This window comes from Triticum dicoccoides, chromosome 5A, assembly GCF_002162155.2.
Source record: "Triticum dicoccoides isolate Atlit2015 ecotype Zavitan chromosome 5A, WEW_v2.0, whole genome shotgun sequence".
NCBI classification, from domain to species: domain Eukaryota; kingdom Viridiplantae; phylum Streptophyta; class Magnoliopsida; order Poales; family Poaceae; genus Triticum; species Triticum dicoccoides.
This window is the reverse complement of record NC_041388.1, coordinates 223814993-223834411: the sequence shown is the minus strand read 5'-3', so window position 1 is coordinate 223834411 and position 19419 is coordinate 223814993.

Genomic DNA, 19419 nt, shown 5'->3' with positions numbered 1-19419 from the left:
GACAACAACAACAACAACAACAACGGCAACGACACCAACAACAACGACGACGGCGGCAACAACAACGACGACGGCAACAACAACGACAACGACAACAACAACGACAACAACAACAACAACGACAACGACAACAACAACAACAGCAACAACAACGACGACAACAACAACAACAACAACAACAACAACAACAACAACAACAACAACAACAACAACAACAACAACAACAACAACAACAACAACAACAACAAGGTTTGGATACTCAACTTAGCTCGAGGTTAGAGTTAGTTTCTAGCTCATTACTAACCCTGAACTAACTCCATCCAAAGAGTTGTTTGGATTGCAAGGTTAGATTGACAATAAATGCACTAGGAGAACTAGCTCCAATTAGCACCTCTTGGGTTGGATAGTTTTTTGGGTGGGTTATAGATCAACTAGCTCAAACTAGCCCTCATGTTTAGATATACTTTAGGGCTATTTGAGCCCGAACTAGATCAAACTAACTGTAAACCCTGGATACAGCGGCAGTTAATCAGCCAATAATTTGTAAGAATGCACTAAACTCCTTCCGGCACATAATATAAGATGTTAATTCATCTAATATGTGAGTATATTGGATGTTATAAGATACTCCCTCCGTTCCTAAATATTTGTCTTTTTAGAGGTTTCAAATGGACTACCACATATAGATGTATAGAGACATAATATAAAAGAGTGTTGTGCTACATCATTGTGCAATTGTTGTTTAGCATCTAATATTAACTTGGTGCTTTTAGGTACATATGTCATTGGTAAAGATCTGTGCTTCGACCCTTTCTGCTTATGGGGCAATGAGATATCGATGAACCAACATCAAGTGAGGAAGCTGATAAAGATTGTTAGTAAAATGGGTCCAAAGATGGTAATTAAACTATTTGTTTACACTTTATCCAAGACAACATCGAACTGCAGGATGGTAAGTAAGAACTCTGCAGCCTTCTTTGTACCGCCCATAATGAGTTGTGTTAGATGACAATGTCTGAATCTTTTTCCTTTGAAGTGGTTGCCAAAGCAGTTTACTCAAGATTACCTCTCAAACTACATGATTGGTGGGCATGCAAAGGTTAAAGTATTTCTACCAGAACACGATGATTATCTAGATGTTTTCATGAAGACCGTGAAGGATGGGTGGTCGGTCATCACAAGGAGTTGGACTAGAGTCGCGCGTGCCTTCTGAAGGAAATATGCCCTAGAGGCAATAATAAAGTTATTATTTATTTCCTCATATCATGATAAACGTTTATTATTCATGCCAGAATTGTATTAACCGGAAACATAATACATGTGTGAATACATAGGCAAACATTGTGTCACTAGTATGCCTCTACTTGACTAGCTCGTTGATCAAAGATGGTTTAGTTTCCTAGCCATAGACATGAGTTGTCATTTGATTAACGGTATCACATCATTAGGAGAATGATGTGATTGACTTGACCCATTCCGTTAGCTTAGCACATGATCGTTTAAGTTTACTGCTATTGCTTTCTTCATGACTTATACATGTTCCTATGACTATGAGATTATGCAACTCCCGATTACCGGAGGAACACTTTGTGTGCTACCAAATATCACAACGTAACTAGGTGATTATAAAGGTTCTCTATAGGTGTCTCCGATGGTACTTGTTGAGTTGGCATAGATCGAGATTAGGATTTGTCACTTCGATTGTCGGAGAGGTATCTCTGGGCCCTCTCGGTAATGCACATCACTAAAGCCTTGCAAGCAATGCAACTAATGAGTTAATTGCAGGATAGTGCATTACGAAACGATTAAAGAAACTTACCGGTAACGAGATTGAACTAGGTATTGAGATACCGACGATCGAATCTCGGGCAAGTAACATACCGATGACAAAGGGAACAACGTATGTTGTTATGCGATTTGACCGATAAAGATCTTTGTAGAATATGTAGGAGCCAATATGAACATCTAGGTTCCGCTATTGGTTATTGACCGGAGACGTGTCTCGGTCATGTCTACATAGTTCTCGAACCCGTAGGGTCCGCGCGCTTAAAGTTCTATGATGATCGGTATTATGAGTTTTTGTGTTTTGATGTACTGAAGGTAGTTCGGAGTCCTGGATGTGATCACGGACATGACGAGGAATCTCGAAACGGTTAAGACATAAATATTGATATATTGGAAGGTTATATTCGGACACCGGAAGGGTTCCGGGGGTTACCAGATAAATACTGGAGTACCGGGGGTTACCGGAACCCCCCGGGGGCTTAATGGGCCTACATGGGACTTAGTGGAAATAGAGGGCAGCAGGGGGAGTGTGGGGCACCCCCCCAAGGCCCAAACCGAATTGGTTTAGGCCAAGGGGGCCCGGGCCCCTCTTTCCTTCTCCCCCTGTCCCTTTCCTTCCCCCTCTCCTACTCCTACTAGGAAAGGAGGAGTCCTACTCCCTCCTTGGTGCGCCCTCCTTGGCCGGCCGCCTCTCCCCCCTTGATCCTTTATATACGGGGCAGGGGGCACCTCTAGACACACAAGTTGATCATTGATCTCTCCCAGCCGTGTGTGGTGCCCCCCTCCACCATAATCCACCTCGGTCATATCGTGTCGGTGCTTAGGCGAAGCCCTGCGACGGTAGCTTCATCAACATCGTCACCACGCCGTCGTGCTGATGAAACTCTTCCTCGAGCTCTACTGGATCGTGAGTTCGCGGGACGTCACGAGCTGAACGTGTAATGAACGTGGAGGTGTCGTACGTTCGGTATTGAGGATCGGTCGATCGTGAAGACGTACGACTACATCAACTGCGTTGTCATAACGCTTTCGCTTAACGGTCTACGAGGGTATGTGGACGACACTCTTCCCTCTCGTTGCTATGCATCACCATGATCTTGCGTGTGCGTAGGAAAAAATTGGAAATTACTATGTTCCCCAACACCTTCTGCATGGAGGAGGGCACAATATGGGCATTCCGCTTCACCTTGTTCAGCAACCAGAATATGTTTCGCCTCTTTCTTTACTGTCTTTAATAGTACAAGTATACAACTGTGGTTCATCATTCTTTATTAGGTTCTTATGTAATTCTTGAACATATGTACCTATGAATCGAATAATGCATTGGTTGTTTGAACCTGATGGATATGAATAAAGTTGTAGCATACATTCAAATTCAAATCCAAATCCGATACAATTTGGAAAAGCAGCAATTAAATTAGAGTGAAATTACGCTCTCCAGGTTGTTACGGCACACACGGTTGGTAAAACACAAACGTTTGCGATATGCATCATAATCTGAGACGGTTCACAGAGAGGAAACGTGTGCAAGCATGCACACAGTTGCCGTTTGCAAACCATGTGCGATGTCAGACAATATCACAAACGATGCAGGCAAGCTAAACGTTTGTGTTAGTTGCCTTATCGTACACGATTCGCAACCATAAACGTTGCACCACAGGATAGCGTGTGCGATAGTTGTTGTGTACGACGATGTTACAACGGTCCGGCGTTTCGTAATCCTATCCGACACTCGTACGACGATTAGCTAATCTTCTTAACGGTGAACCGTTTGTGATGGGCCGTGCATCATACACGTTCTATAATAGTGAACCGTTTGTGATGGGCCGCGCATCGTAAACGTAGCACCACAGAATACCGACTGTGATGGCAATGCAAGCAGAAATGAGTAGGAGTACTGTAGGGGCCCTATCCCCGACGGTTTCTGGGTCGTGTGGGAAGGACCCCCCTATCGCCCACACTCATTTGGCGACGGTTCCAAATGCCGTCGCGGAAAGGGGTTAAAAACCATTTGTTTAGGACCGACGCGCACCAGTGAGCCCTGCACCTCTCAGCTTTGCCGCCCTCCTTGGCGACATGTGGCGTAGCATTTATCCCCATGGAGATCCACCCCATTACAAGGTATTCTAGTTTTCTACCGGAGGAAGAATCCTGGAGTTTGTTGCTCATGTTCATCTGTCAGCCCCGATTCCTGTTGGTAAGCGCACCTACAGTTTCCATGGTGGTTATGGCGCTACTCCCAAGCGTGCCGTTCAGCTTGCCGCAATGGCAGGAATCACCGGTCTTCGTCATCAAGAGAGCATGGTGCAAGAGAACTGTGCTTATTAATATTATCCCACCATCGTCGAGAATCCTAAGCGGGTCAAGTTCCCTTCTATCAATCCTCAAGATGACCCGGCTATCCTCACCATGTCCCATTACATGACAGCTGAGTGTCTTCTTATTTCTGAATTAGTCCGAGACGCCATTCGAGCCAGGAGATTTCTTGGTGCTTCCCTACCTCTGTCTCCGCCAGCTTCTCCAACCCCTCCGCCTCATCCCTTCGGAGTTTCGGTGTTAGCAGTTCCACTCGCTACTCCCTTAGCTTCTTCGTCAGTTCCCGAGCGTTTGCTCAAGCATAGGGTGTAGTCCTTCGTGTAGTGCATGTGCATCTGTTGTAGTATCATGGTGTTGTGTGCCTGTGTGGAGTAGTTTTGCAGCTTGTTTGATGTGTGCTTTGTTGCAATAATCGTTTTCTCGTGCTTCTTTATTTGAATCTTCGGTGCTACCCCTTATGGAAAATTGCTCATCAACCGACACCAGATCAGAAGAAGCCGTGAGAAGTACAAATATACACCAAGGAACTCAGTTAAAAGCAATGAGATTTTCAACTGACAGCACTGTATTGCAGACATCCGTCTGAATACAAGTTATATTCTGCTCGAACTTTCAGTAACAAGTACCCATCAGAGATACATCTTTACTGCAGCAATGATTAAATCAGTAGGAGAAAAAAATTGGATCCAAGTCCAACATCCATTTCAAGTCAAAGCAAGAAGGGCGGGAAGACAATTCTTGTCATGCAAGTAATTAGTAGCCGGAATGTCAAGAATATGTATATATATGTCATCAAGTTTGCAAAGAAAAGCACCATAGTATTTCTCAGCAAAGCGTACAAGGCAAGATTCCTCAGTCGGCATCAATGTAACACCCCGTGTGTAACCTGCCATATTTGTATTCCAACTCTTGCCATTTCCAGCACTAAGTTATGATATTTCCTCGTTGTCACGTTTTTGACTTCGTGTTGCTTTTGTCTTTGTCATGCATCTCATATCATGTCATCATGTGCATTGCATTTGCATACGTGTTCGTCTCATGCATCCGAGCATTTACCCCGTTGTCCGTTTTGCATTTCGGCGCTCCTATGTCCTCCAGTGTCCCTTTCTACCTCTTTTCATGTGCGGGTGTTAAACATTCTCGGATTGGACTGAGACTTGCCAAGCGGCCTTGGTTTACTACCGGTAGACCGCCTGTCAAGTTTCGTGCCATTTGGACTTCGTTTGATACTCCAACAGTTAACCGAGGAACCAAGAAGGCCTCGTGTGTGTTGCAGCCCAACACCCCTCCAAAGTGGCCCAAAACCCACCTAAACCCCCTCCATCATCTAGGTCGTTCGATCACGATCGCGTGGCCGCAAACCATGCTCAATTTGGAGCCTCCTAGCTCCTCCTACATATAAAAAGGCACTCCCCCAAAATTTTCGGATCAAACCCTAGACCTCTCTCCCCTCCACGTGGCCGGACGAAAAATCCCGCCGCCGCCCGATGAATCGCCGCGCGCCACGTGTCCCGCGGGAGCCCCACATCGCCGCCTCGCCCGCGCCGGCCCGCCAGGCCCAGCACCGGCCCCCGAGGGCCCGAAGCCGCCGCCCGCCTCCTTCGCTCCCCGCCGCCCGCGCCTCGCAGCGCCGCCTCGCCGCCGCCATCGCCGGACGCCGCCTCGCCGCGCGCCGCTGTTGTCTCCAGTCGCCGCCCCATGCCGAGCTCGCCCCGTCGCCGCTCTTCGCCGCCCTACCGGATCCGGCGCGATCCGGCCGGAGAGTCGCCCCCATGCCCGGATCCAGTCGGCCCCGCCCTCACCATCCTTTCTCCGACCTCGCCGGAGCAAGGTTCACCTCGCCAGAGTCCTCGGTTCACGCACCGACGACGAACCCTAGATCTGAGAAGGTCATTTTTCGGTCAAGTCCCAGTAATTTTTAGCGTTTTTCAGCGCATCATAACTCTGCACCCGTGGCTCCATTTTGGGCGTGTAGCATGTCAAATTGTTCGTCTCGACGAGTACTTCACTTCATTCCATTGCACCATGTTCATATGAGCTCATCTTGATGCCCTAAATGCTGTTGCAAGAGGGCTATGCAATGTTAGTTTCAGATTCTTATCAGAGTTTGGACATTTGTCATTTTTGCCATGATTGTTGTGTGCCTCCTATGAACTTGAGCCCTACATGTGATTTGAAGTATGCCATGCCATCTTTACAGCGGTGTATGCCATGTATTTTTGTGATCTCTATGGTGACTAGCACAAGCATGCAAAGTAGCTCTCGTAATGTTGCTGATTTCAGGGACTTAGAAATCTTCTAAGTCTTTGCCCCGTCAATATTTTTATGCCATGTATTCATGTTGCTACAGAGTGATCCATGCCTCTTTTGAGCATGATCAGTAAGGAAGTTTTGTAGATATTGTTGTGCTCTATCCATCCATGTCTTTGCTTGCGATTATGGAGCACCCTACCTTGACTCAATCAAGCTCTACTTTTGCTATAAAATGTTCCTGGAAGAATGTTTACATGTTAAGCATTTTTGCCGAGGTTGTTGTAGTTGATCCATGCATGCTATGAAGTTGTTCTTGCCATGTTTAGCTTATATGCCATGTCTACTTGCTGGGTGTATGCTTAGTTTGTCATGCAATGCCTTGTGGTGAGTGCATCGAGCTCGTAAACATGCCTACTTAATATCTGTTTTGCCATGCTTCGGTTTTCTACTAAGTCTGAATCTGTTAACGATAATTGCTATGTTGACATGGTTGCCATTGTATTTTCTGATCCTTTTTGGCTTATGGTCAGTAAGGGACTTTTGTTGTATGCTTTGAGTATCTTCATGCCATGCCTTGCTTTGCCATGATATGTTCCTATAGCATGTTGTTATCTTGCTCTAAACATTGCTTCCTGTTGTTAAATTCCTGACATGTTGTTATTTTCACTAAATCTGTAACCTGATATCTTTTGCACTTTTGCCATACTTGTTTGAACCTGCTATTGTGTGAATTAGCCGTAGCTCAGTGTTCAAATTTTGTCAAGATTCTTGAGTGGATCACTGCCATGTGCCTTGTTGTTATGTTAGAGTGCAGTAGCTTGTTGTTCTTGATGCATTTAGATGGCCTCATGTTGTTAATTGCAGATCGGTGCCATATTTGCTTTGCTTGTCATTTGCAAACCGTGCATCCGATTCCGGTGATCTTTATATCGATTTCGACCGAAATCAACTCATCTTTCAAGTGGCACTCTTGGTTTTCCAAGTAGAGGTCAGGTTCGATCTTTCCTTTCCGAGATCATGCATATGCATCACATATCACATCCCGCATATCATGCCATGTTTTGCATCATGTTGCTTGTGCATTGCACCGTGGTTGATTGTGTCTCCCTTTGCTTGTGTTCTTGCTTGGGTAGAGCCGGGAGACGAGTACATGATCGAGGTACCCGTTGAGTACGCTTACGAGGATCAAGCTAACGTCAACTCGGAGAACTTTGCAGGCAAGATGACCATACCCTCAAAATCACTTCTATCCTTGCTTGCTAGATGCTCGCTCTATTGCTATGCCTATGCTATGATACCTACCACTTGCTTATCATGCCTCCCATATTGCCATGTCAAACCTCTAACCCACCTTGTCCTAGTAAACCATTGTTTGGCTATGTTACCATTTTGCTCAGTCCCTCTTATAGCGTTGCTAGTTGCAGGTGAAGATTGGAGTTTGTTCCTTGTTGGAACATGTTTACTGTTGGGATATCATTGTTATATCTTGTCTATTTTAATGCATCTATATACTTGGTAAAGGGTGGAAGGCTTGACCTTATGCCTGGTGTTTTATCCCACTCTTGCCGCCCTAGTTTCCGTCATACCGGTGTTATGTTCCTTGATTTTGTGTTCCTTACACGATTGGGTTATAATGGGAACCCCTTGACAGTTCGCCTTGAATAAAACTCCTCCAGCAAAGCCCGGCCTTGGTTTTACCTTTCGCCACCTAGCCTCTTTTTCCCTTGGATTTCGCGGACTCAAGGGTCATCTTTATTTTAAACCCCCGGGCCAGTGCTCCTCTGAGTGTTGGTCCAAACTAGAGCCCCTTGCAGCGCCACCTTGGGGAAACCTGAGGGTTGGTTTTAGTTGTACGGATTGCTTATCCGGTGTGCCCTGAGAACGAGATATGTGCAGCTCCTATCGGGATTTGTCGGCACATGCAAGTGGTTTTGCTGGACTTGTTTTACCATTGTCGAGATGTCTTGTAACCGGGATTCCGAGTCTGGTCTGATTGTCTTGGGAGAAGGAATATCCTTCGTTGACCGTGAGAGCTTGTGATGGGCTAAGTTGGGACACCCCTACAGGGATTTGAACTTTCGAAAGTCGTGCCCGCGGTTATAGGCAGATGGGAATTTGTTAATGTCCGGTTGGGGAAAACCTAAAACTTAACTTAATTAAAATGAATCAACAGAGTGTGTGGTCGTGATGGTCTCTTTTCGGCGGAGTCCGGGAAGAGAACACGGTCTCGTGTTATGCTTGAACGTAGGTTGTTCTAGGATCACTTCTTGATCATAGTTATCGATCGTGCCTTTGCCTTCTCTTCTCGCTCTCATTTGCATATGCTAGCCACCATATATGCTAGTGCTTGCTGCAGCTCCTCATCATACCTTTTACCTACCTATAAGCTTAAATAGTCTTGATCGCGAGGGTGTGAGATTGCTGAGTCCCCGTGACTCACAGATTCCTTCCAAAACCAGATGCAGGGACCAATGATATCGCTCCAGGAGATTCGACTGAGCTCAAGTGGGAGTTCGATGAGGACTCAGGAAGATACTACGTTTCCTTTCCGGACGATAAGTAGTGGAGCCCAGTTGGGGCGATCGGGGACTTTTTTGCATTTTGGGGTTGTCTTTATTTTGGTTCCGTAGTCGGACCCTGATTGTATCTGGATGAATGTAATGTTATTTATGCTATTGTGTGACGTGGCGAGTGTAAGCCAACTATGTACCTCTTTTCCTTATTCATTACATGGGTTGTGTGAAGATTACCCCACTTGCGACATTGCTTACAATGTGGTTATGCCTCTAAGTAGTGCTTCGACATGTGGGAGATATAGCCGCATCGTGGGCATTACAAGTTGGTAATCAGAGCTTTCCCTGACTTAGGAGCCCCTGCTTGATCAAATCGTTGGTGTTGTTGAGTCTAGAAAAATGTTTTGAGTCATTTAGGATTATATATATATCGGAGAGTAGGATTCTTTTACTCCTCAGTCCCTTCGTCACTCTAGTGAGGCATCCTGACATGGAATTTTGACTCTTCTCTTCTCAAATTTCACTAAAAAAATTTAGGATCACGCGGGTATCTTGGAATCGTTCCGATGGTTTTGTGATGAGAACATTGTTCTTGGTGCCTCCTGACATTTAGGGGTTGTGGCAGTGTCCCGGGGAGTTGAGCTCCGAGGTGTTGTCGTCACAATTTTATCGTTGCAATTCTGGAATACTTGAGTTTCGCCGACATTAAAAATCTCTTTTATGCAGTTGTTGGTGAGATAACCTCGATGCCACCCAGTAGTGGGGCGGGAGTTCGGGAGTATTGCCATAACTCGTATAACGGATGCTTTTCGAAGGTTAAGGTAAATGATTTCCGAAGGTTTCTTGGTTATGTGTTGAAGGATGGATAAAGCTGGATGTAGGATTTGCTAGCTTTGGGTGAGATATTATGCTTCCCCTGTATCCCCAACACTTGATTGCATAACCGGGAGAATTTCGGGAGTTTCATAGGTCGGAATTCATGTAGCTCTAGTATTTTCTTCCGCGGATATTTGGTTTGTGATTGGGTAATCCTCACCAAGTATTTGTTCTTGTCCATACCTTGTTATTTTATTCATCTACCTCTATCTAAGTGGCTTCTCAATTTATGGAAGTGTGACCATTTAATTTGGATTGCATTCGTTCATTCTTGTTCGAATGCTAAGACTATATGTTGCAATTTCGATCCATTTGATTCAGCTTGAATATTTGTCTGTCAAGATGCTAACGGATGTCAACCTCTTTAGGATGGCTCCTCCAACGCATCAGAATCCTGAACCGCCGCCACCACCTCCACCTCCGGAGGCATGGCAAGCTGTGATGGCCGCTACCAATACTAACACGCAGCTGATCATGCAACTCTTGCAAGAGCGCAACCAAGGAAATCAAGGCCATGGCGACAATCAGAATCAGTTTGCTACACTCAACCAGTTCCTCGCAAACCAGCCAAAGACCTTCGGTAACTATGTTGAGGCAACAGTGTCAGGACCCCGACTCGATGTCACATCGATCTAGCCTGTAACACCTCATATCACCTTGCGGCCTCACGCACGGTATCCCCACGGGTGTCGCCTTACCTTTGCCCGGGACCGTTTGCGCCTTTTGGCTCACGTATATGATAGTGTCGCTAGCATCCATATGATAAGGAGCCCGGGCTGACATGACTAGTCCTAAACCCAAAGTGGCACAGACTTACAGGGACAGGCATCCATGACCCAGCTTCGAACGTGTCGGTCATCAGCAAGTGGGTCCGGGCTGTAGCACTGGGCTAACAGGACTCCGGTAAACCGGGCTGTAGCAGGCTAACAGGACTCCGGTACTCAATGCGTGACATTTCCCCGAAGGGACAGACACAGGAACGAAGAAGGACACATGCCGGCCAGCCTAAGTGTTCCGGAGCAGTAGCAAGCTACCATGGCTCGGTGGAACACTAGGAGAAATTTCCCGGTAAGAGAGGCTACTAAAGATAAACAACTAGATAGTCAGATCCCACACATACCAAGCATTTCAATCATACACACAATATGCTCGATATGTGCAAATACAACAAGGCATCACAACATGACTCTACGACACAAGCACTTTATTTAAGGCTCGTGGAGCCATACATAACATACACATAGGTACGGGTCACACGACCCAACATTCAAGTCATACAGTCATACAAACCAGCAGCGGAAGTAACTTGTCTGAGTACAGACAACTAGTAAAATAAAAGAGGCTTGGAAAGCCTAGCTATACTACGTGGTCCTTCACAAGCTCAGGATCACCACCTGGGCCTTAGCCTACTCATTGATGTCAACGTCTACGAAGAACCCATCAGAAGGGGTTGCAGCGTCCTCTGTAAAAATGTAGATTATAGCAACATGAGTACAAAGGTACTCAGCAAGACTTACATCAGATCCTACATACATGCATATTATCAAGAAGGGTTGGTGGAGTTGTTGCAGCAAGCCAGCTTTGACTCTTGGCTAGGCTATCCTACGAGACTCCAACTTGAAATGGTTTTGCGCACACGAGTCCACTACTCACCACTTCAATACACTACCGAGGATCCACCTCCGTCTTCCTACAGAAGAGCCATCCTCGGCACTCACACTTATCTTGAGGCTTTTAGTAGTTTCCATTTACTTGTCTATGAACTGTATAGGCAACCAAGTAGTCCTTTACCGCGGACGCGGCTATTCGAATAGATCATGTTAATCCTGCAGGGGTGTACTTCTTCATACATGTTTCCCCCACTTAGCGTCTGCACACGACATGTGCTCGGCAGACTTCAAGCGAAAGCCGATGTGGGTGTAGACCACGACCTACCTAAACACCTAAGTCTCTAGTCCAGGTTTATCGCCTATTCGGGTTCCATCCATGAGGAGATCCGGCCGAGGTTTCGCTCACAGCCCCAAACGATGTGAACAGGGTTCCCGAGATACCTAACGGGTATTCGGTACAACGTGCCACGTACCTACCGCATCACAGCCCACCCCTACGGTCAGCGCTGTCCACGGCCTCCAGTAGGCTACAAACACCAGAAACTACTTGCAACTCCTGGACAGAGAACTAGGGTGGATAAGAAGTCGAGCGGGGTCATATTTCAGGGCCCAATGCATGGTAGTAGCTGTATCTTAAATCACACATACAGATCTCAGTGCTTAAGGTCGGCTTCAATGAAACAACCCACCATGTACTCCTACATGGCCTCTCATCGATACCTTTACCAAATCGTGTTCACCACACCACTCTCATTACCGACATAATCATTTCACTCTAGCCCATCACCCAGATGAACCAGACCTGACACGACTCTAAGCATAGCATGCATAGCAAGGTAGGAACAACACATACATATGGCTCAATCAACTCCTACACATGCTAGTGGGTTTCATCTAGTTACTGTGGCAATGACAGGTCATGCAGAGGAAGTGGGTTCAACTACCGTAGCACACAGCAGTTTGAAACGCGTTGTCTTGATGCAGTAAAAGAGAGCAGGAGCGAGAACATGGGATTGTATCGATATGATCAAATGGTTGGTTGCTTGCCTGATGGTTCGATGCACTGATATGGTTCTTCGCTAGGGTAATCACGGTACTCCTCGGGGGCAAAACCTGCCGCAAAGAACACCGATACACAACCATCACCAAACAATGTGCAACAATATGATGCATGCATGAAAGATGGCAATATGAGTGTGCTGGGCTGATGCAACTAAAACCAGAAGGGTTTGAACCAATTTGAACCAAAGATTCAAATTTCAAACTCATACATGGCCCTTTAAAGTGTTTTATCTTGTTCTGCATTAATCATCAAGTTAACTTGTTTAATCATGCATGAAAATAGTACAGATGGATAGATTGGATTTTTCTAATCATTTTTCATATATAACTTGTCTGATTTGGAGTTACAGATTAAAAGTTATGAATTTTTGAAGTTTAAACTATATTCTGGAATTTCCTATATTAGAATAAATCCAGAAATCAATTACTGCGTCAGCCTGACGTCAGTGTGACATCAGCGGGTCAATGGGACACGGTCCGGTCAAACCAGACAGTGGGTCCCGCGTGTCAGTGTGATTAGTTTAGTTAAGGTTTAATTAAAACTAAACCTATTTAATTAACAGGGCTGGGCCCCACCTGTCATTGACTCATCGGAGTCAACCAGGGCCCACCCACGGTCAAACCCAGGTCGGCTGCACCGGCGTTTAGCCGCCGGCGAGCCCGACGCGGCGGCGGAAGTGGTTTTGGCCGTTCCGGCAACCAAACGAGTCGCGGAGGCCATCGGAGTGGAGCTGGGGAGGAGCCGCAGCTCTTGGTGGAGTCCGTTGGGGTCGGGGTGGCCGGAGTTGGCACCGGCGACAACTTTGGCGGCCACTGGAGTTCGGCCGAAGGCGAACTTGACGCTAGAGGGGTCGGTGAGGTGCGGGGAGTAGCTGGTTAGGTGCTACGTGACGTGGTGAGCATGATGCACACCAGTTTGTGGCCGGAGGGTGACCGGGAGCACGTCGGCGACGAGCTCCGCGGCGGTGGGTGCGGTTGAGCTTCGGGAGGTCACTACACAGCTCGGGAGCAAGAAAAGAAGGGAGGGGAAGATGGCTAAGCTCACGGGGAGTTCGACGAAGCACTTGGTGCGGCCGGGGATGGGCCAGAGCGACGTCGGCGTTGAAGGGGATCTCCGACGACGGCGGTTCGGTCGAGGTCGATGCGGTGGGCTCGGGCCTTGCGAGTGCTCGGGGCTCGGCTTGCTCGAAGGAGAGGAGGGTGGCGGAGCTCCTGGACACGGCGGCACGGCATGGGGTTGACGGAGGGCGTGGCTACGGCGAGGGGGTGGCGGCGATGGCGTCGGCCATGGCGGGGGAGCGCGAGAGAGAGGGGTTGGGGGAGAATGGAGGTGTCCTGGAGGTTCACGGCGCGGCGTGGAGTTCATCCATCCAGCCACGAGGCGTGGAGGTGAAGCAGGGCGACGGCCAGCTGCGTGGCACACGCTGCGGTCGCCGTCGGGCACCTGCCTGCCTGCCTCGCCGGCAAGCAGCTCGCTGGAGCGGCGCTGGGCCGGGCCGGCAGGTGGGCCGGGTGCTGGGCGCCAGGTAGGTTTTTGCTATTTCTCCTGTTTTCTGTTTTTTTAATACTTCTGCAAGTTTGTTGAATTATTAAAAATACTTAGGCAACTCCTAAAATCACCAAACTACTCCTGGTCCATAGTTGGATTATTTCCAACATGAAACATTTTAGTTTGGAGATATTTGAGCATCTGAATATTTTATATAATTTTAAATGCCCAAATTCAAATATTTATGACTTAATTCAAAGACCCTAAGATGACCTAGGAAAATGTGCATCACTTTTGGCAGAGGTTCTGAACCAAGACAAAAATGATGGGCATTTTAGAAGGGCATTTCAGGTTCATTGAAAAAGTTTTTAGTAAACCCTAGTTGGTTTCAGAGGGGGCTGGGGGTTCTGTCATCCCCATTTCAGGTTTCTGATGAAAGAATAGACATGATGCAACACTCTAATGCATGAACTAGCTAGGGTGTGACAAACAGACGCTGATGATTGGCTCGTGGATATATGTAAGCATTTCGAGTGCAGCAACGTCAGGCCTGAGGACTTTGTCAAGTTTGCTTCGTTCCAACTCAAAGACCAAGCTACAGAGTGGTATCAGCAATACAAAGATTCCAGAGGAGGTCGTGTGATTACCTAGGATGAATTCCGTCAAGACTTCAAAGCTCACCACATTCCTCAGAGTGTTGTTGAGAGCAAGCGTGGGAGTTCTGCAATCTGAAGTAAGGCAGCTTGTCTGTTTACCAGTATAACATCATGTTCCAGAAGCTTGCTCGTTTCGCTAAGCAAGACGTCCCTGACGAGAAGAGCATGATTTATCAGTTCAGGGGTGGCCTCAGAGAAGATCTTCAACTAGCTCTTGTGCTTTTCGAGCCGCAGAAGTACGATGAGTTCTACAACATGGCACTGAAACAAGAGACTGCTCAGCTCAAGTGTGATGCTTCCAAGAAACGAGTCAGGGATGCAACTCCTTCTTCCTCAACTCAAGTGGTAACTAAGCAACAAAAGTATTGGTTGCCTCCTCCTCCGTTCTGTCAGCCTTATCAGCAGAAGAGCAAAGGTGGCAATGGATCTTCCCACACACACAACCCAGGCTTTCAGAACAAGACTTCGTCTCATGCTCCAAGATCAAGTGCTCCGTATCACCGTCCACTTTCAGAGGTCACGTGCAACAAGTGCCAGCAGAAGGGTCACTATGCCAACGAATGCTTCAATCAGAGGCGTCTTCCTCCTCCTCCTCCTGTGAGATCTGCTAGCACTGCAGTGGTCAAGCATAATCCCAAGTTTGCGAAGGTCAACATGGTGAACGCAGCTCAGACAGAGGACTCGTCAGATGTGATTATGGGTAACCTTCCTGTTAACGATATTCCTGCAAGAGTTCTTTTTGATATTGGTGCATCGCATTCTTTCATTTCAAGACCTTTTGTGGCTATGCATGATTTGGTTACTCAAGTTTTGCCGAGACCTTTGACTATTGTTTCTCCGGCCCGACAAATGACTTCTCGGGTTTTCGTTCCGGATGTTTCTATCACGTTAGGCGAATATAAGTTTCTGTCTTCTCTTAATGTTCTTGGCGACTCGGATATTGATCTTATTCTTGGAATGGACGGGCTTTCTAAGCACAAGGCTCAGCTTGATTGTGCTGCCAGGCAGATTCAATTGACACATTCGTCTGAGGATGTAATCGTCTTTGCCGCTCGTGATGATACCATTCGACTATTTTCTCTCAACAAGAAGGGCGAGTTGGATGCCATCTCTCAGATTCCAGTCGTTTGCGAATATCAAGACGTTTTTTCCGAAGAGCTTCTAGGAATGCCTCCTCACCGGCCAGTTGAATTCGTCATCGATCTTGAGCCTGGCACGGAACCTGTTTGCAAACGTCCTTACAAGCTTGGACCTGAAGAGTTGAAGGAGCTGAATAAACAACTCGATATTCAAGAGCGTATGGGTCTCATCCGACCAAGTTCTTCTCCATTGGGTTGTGGTGTTCTTTTTGTCAAGAAGAAGGATGGAACGGACCGACTTTGTGTCAACTACCGTCCATTGAACAAGAAGACCATAAAGAACAAGTACCCACTTCCCAACATCAATGAGCTTTTCGAACAACTCAAAGGTGCTCAAGTATTCTCCAAGCTTGACCTCCGTATGGGCTATCATCAGATTCGCATTCATGAAGAGGATATCCCCAAGACAACATTCAGAACAAGCTATGGTTCATATGAATACACTGTCATGTCTTTCGGCCTTGTCAATGCTCCGCCAACATTCTCTCGCATGATGAACTTCATCTTCAACGCCTACACAAATGACTTCGTATTGGTCTACCTCGATGACATTCTGGTCTTTTCAAAGAACAAGGAGGATCATGCCAAGCACTTGAGATTGGTTCTGGATAAACTCAAAGAACATCAGTTCTATGCCAAGTTTTCAAAGTGCGAGTTTTGGCTCGATGAGGTTCTCTACCTTGGACATATCATCTCCGCCAAGGGCATAGCTGTTAATCCTGAGAAGGTGTCTGCAATTCTGAATTGGGAACCACCTCAGAATGTGAAGCAACTCCGCAGCTTCCTTGGGCTCGCAAGCTATTGTCAAAGGTTCGTTGAGAACTTCTCAAAGATCGCGAAGCCTCTTTCCAACCTCCTCTAGAAGCATGTGAAGTATGTCTGGTCGCCTGAATGTGACATCGCTTTCAACACCCTAAAAGAGAAGTTAGTCACTGCTCCAGTTCTGACTCCTCCTGATGAATCCAAACCGTTCGAGGTTTTCTGTGATGCTTCCCTTCAAGGTCTCGGTGCAGTATTGATGCAAGAGAAGAAAGTTGTCGCCTATACCTCTCGCCGGTTGAAGCCCAGCAAAAAGAACTACCCCACTCATGACCTCGAGTTGGCGGCAGTTGTCCATGCTCTTTTAACATGGAGACATCTCTTGTTGTGAAGGAAAGTGGACATCTTCACTGATCACAAGAGTCTCAAGTACATCTTCACTCAGCCCAACCTCAACCTCAGGCAGACTCGTTGGGTCGAAATGATTCAAGAGTATAATCCGAGTATTGAATATACTCCAGGCAAGGCCAATGTAATTGCGGACTCATTGAGCAGGAAGGCTTACTGCAACAGTTTGATTCTCAAGCCTTAGCAACCAGAGCTTTGTGAAGCTTTCCGCAAACTCAATCTCCAAGTTGTTCCTCAAGGATTCCTTGCCAACCTCCAAGTCTCTCCTACTTTGGAAGATCAGATTCGCGAGGCTCAACTTCTTGATGCTATGGTGAAGAAGGTGAAGATTGGGATTGCCAAGAGTCAACCCAAGTACAAGTGCTATCGTCTTGATGACAAGGATACTCTATTCTTCGAGGATCGCATTGTTGTTCCTAAGGGTGACCTTCGTAAAGTCATTATGAACGAGGCCCACAATTCACTCCTCTCTATTCACCCTGGAAGTACAAAGATGTACCAGGACCTCAAGCAGTCGTATTGGTGGACTCGAATGAAGCACGAGATTTCTCAGTTCGTGAACGAATGTGATGTCTGCAGAAGAGTGAAAGCAGAACACCAACGACCAGCTGGTCTCCTCCAACCTCTTGCCATTCCAGAATGGAAGTTTGACCATATTGAGATGGACTTTGTGACTGGATTTCCAAAGTCCAAGCGTGGCAATGATGCTATCTTCGTTGTCATCGACAAGCTCACTAAAGTGGCTCATTTTCTTCCTATCAAAGAATCTATCATAGCAGCTCAGTTGGCAGAGCTATATACCTCCAGGATTGTCTCCTTGCACGGCATTCTGTAGTTGATATCTTCAGATCATGGCAGCATCTTTACCTCTAAGTTCTGGGATTCTTTTCAGAAGGCCATGGGCACCAACATTCGCTTCAGCATAGCCTTTCATCCTCAAACCAGTGGCCAAGTCGAGCGAGTCAATCAAATTCTTGAATATATGCTCAGGGCATGTGTCATCTCTTTCGGTATGAAGTGGGAAGATTGTCTTCCATATGCCGAGTTCTCCTACAACAACAGCTTCCAAGCGAGTTCGGGCAAGGCCCCATTCGAGATTCTCTATGGCAGGAAGTGTCGTACTCCTCTTAACTGGTCAGAGACTGATGAACGCCAACTTCTTGGCAATGACTTGATCACAGAGGCTGAAGAAATGTGCAAAGTCATTCATGAAAATCTTAAAGTCGCGCAATCGCGCCACAAGAGTTGCTATAATAGCAAGCATCGTGACTTGGCTTTCGAGATCGGAGACCATGTCTACCTCCGCGTCTCTCCAATGAAAGGTACTCGTCGCTTCCGTATCAAAGGGAAGCTTGCCCCTAGATACGTGGGTCCTTTCAAGATCATTGGCAAAAGAGGCGATCTCGCCTATCAACTTGAGCTTCCATCCAACTTTGCAAACGTGCACGACGTGTTTCACATGTCTCAACTCCGCAAGTGTTTCAAGACTCCTGACCGCACCGTCAACTTCGAAGAGAATGATATCCAAGAAGACATGTCTTATCATGAGCACCCCGTTGCTATTCTTGAAGAAACTGGGCGCAAGACTCGCAACAAGTCCATCAAATTCCTGAAAGTCAAGTGGTCACATCATTCCGACCGTGAAGCCACCTGGGAACGTGAGGACCACCTCCGTTCCGAGTACCCGGAGTTTTTCCAGTCCTAGATCTCGGGACGAGATCCTTTCGTAGTGGTGGAGTGTTGTAACACCCTGTGTGTAACCTGCCATATTTGTATTCCAACTCTTGCCATTTCCGGCACTAAGTTATGATATTTCCTTGTTGTCGGGTTTTTATCTTCGTGTTTATTTTGTCTTTGTCATGCATCTCATATCATGTCATCATGTGCATCACATTTGCATACGTGTTTGTCTCATGCATCTCAGCATTTTCCCCGTTGTCTGTTTTGCATTCCGGCGCTCCTATGTCCTCCGGTGTCCCTTTCTACCTCTTTTCGTGTGCGGGTGTTAAATGTTCTCGGATTGGACCGAGACTTGCCAAGCGGCCTTGGTTTACTACCGGTAGACCGCCTGTCAAGTTTCGTGCCATTTGGACTTCGTTTGATACTCCAACGGTTAACTGAGGAACCGAGAAGGCCTCGTGTGTGTTGCAGCCCAACACCCCTCCAAAGTGGCCCAAAACCCACCTAAACCCCCTCCATCATCTAGGTCGTTCGATCACGATCGCTGGCCAAAAACCGTGCTCAATTTGGAGCCTCCTAGCTCCTCCTACCTATAAAAAGGCATCTCCCCCGAAATTTTCGGATCAAACCCTAGACCTCTCTCCCCTCCGCGCGGCCGGACGTGTCCGCCGCCGCCGGACGAAAAATCCTGCCGCCGCCCGACGAATCGTCGTGTGCCACGTGTCCCGCGGGAGCCCCACATCGCCGCCTCGCCCGTGCCGGCCCGCCAGGCCCAGCGCCAGCCCCCGAGGGCCCGAAGCCGCCGCCCGCCTCCTTCGCTCCCCGCCGCCCGCGCCTCGCAGCGTCGCCTCGCCATCGCCGGCCGCCGCATCG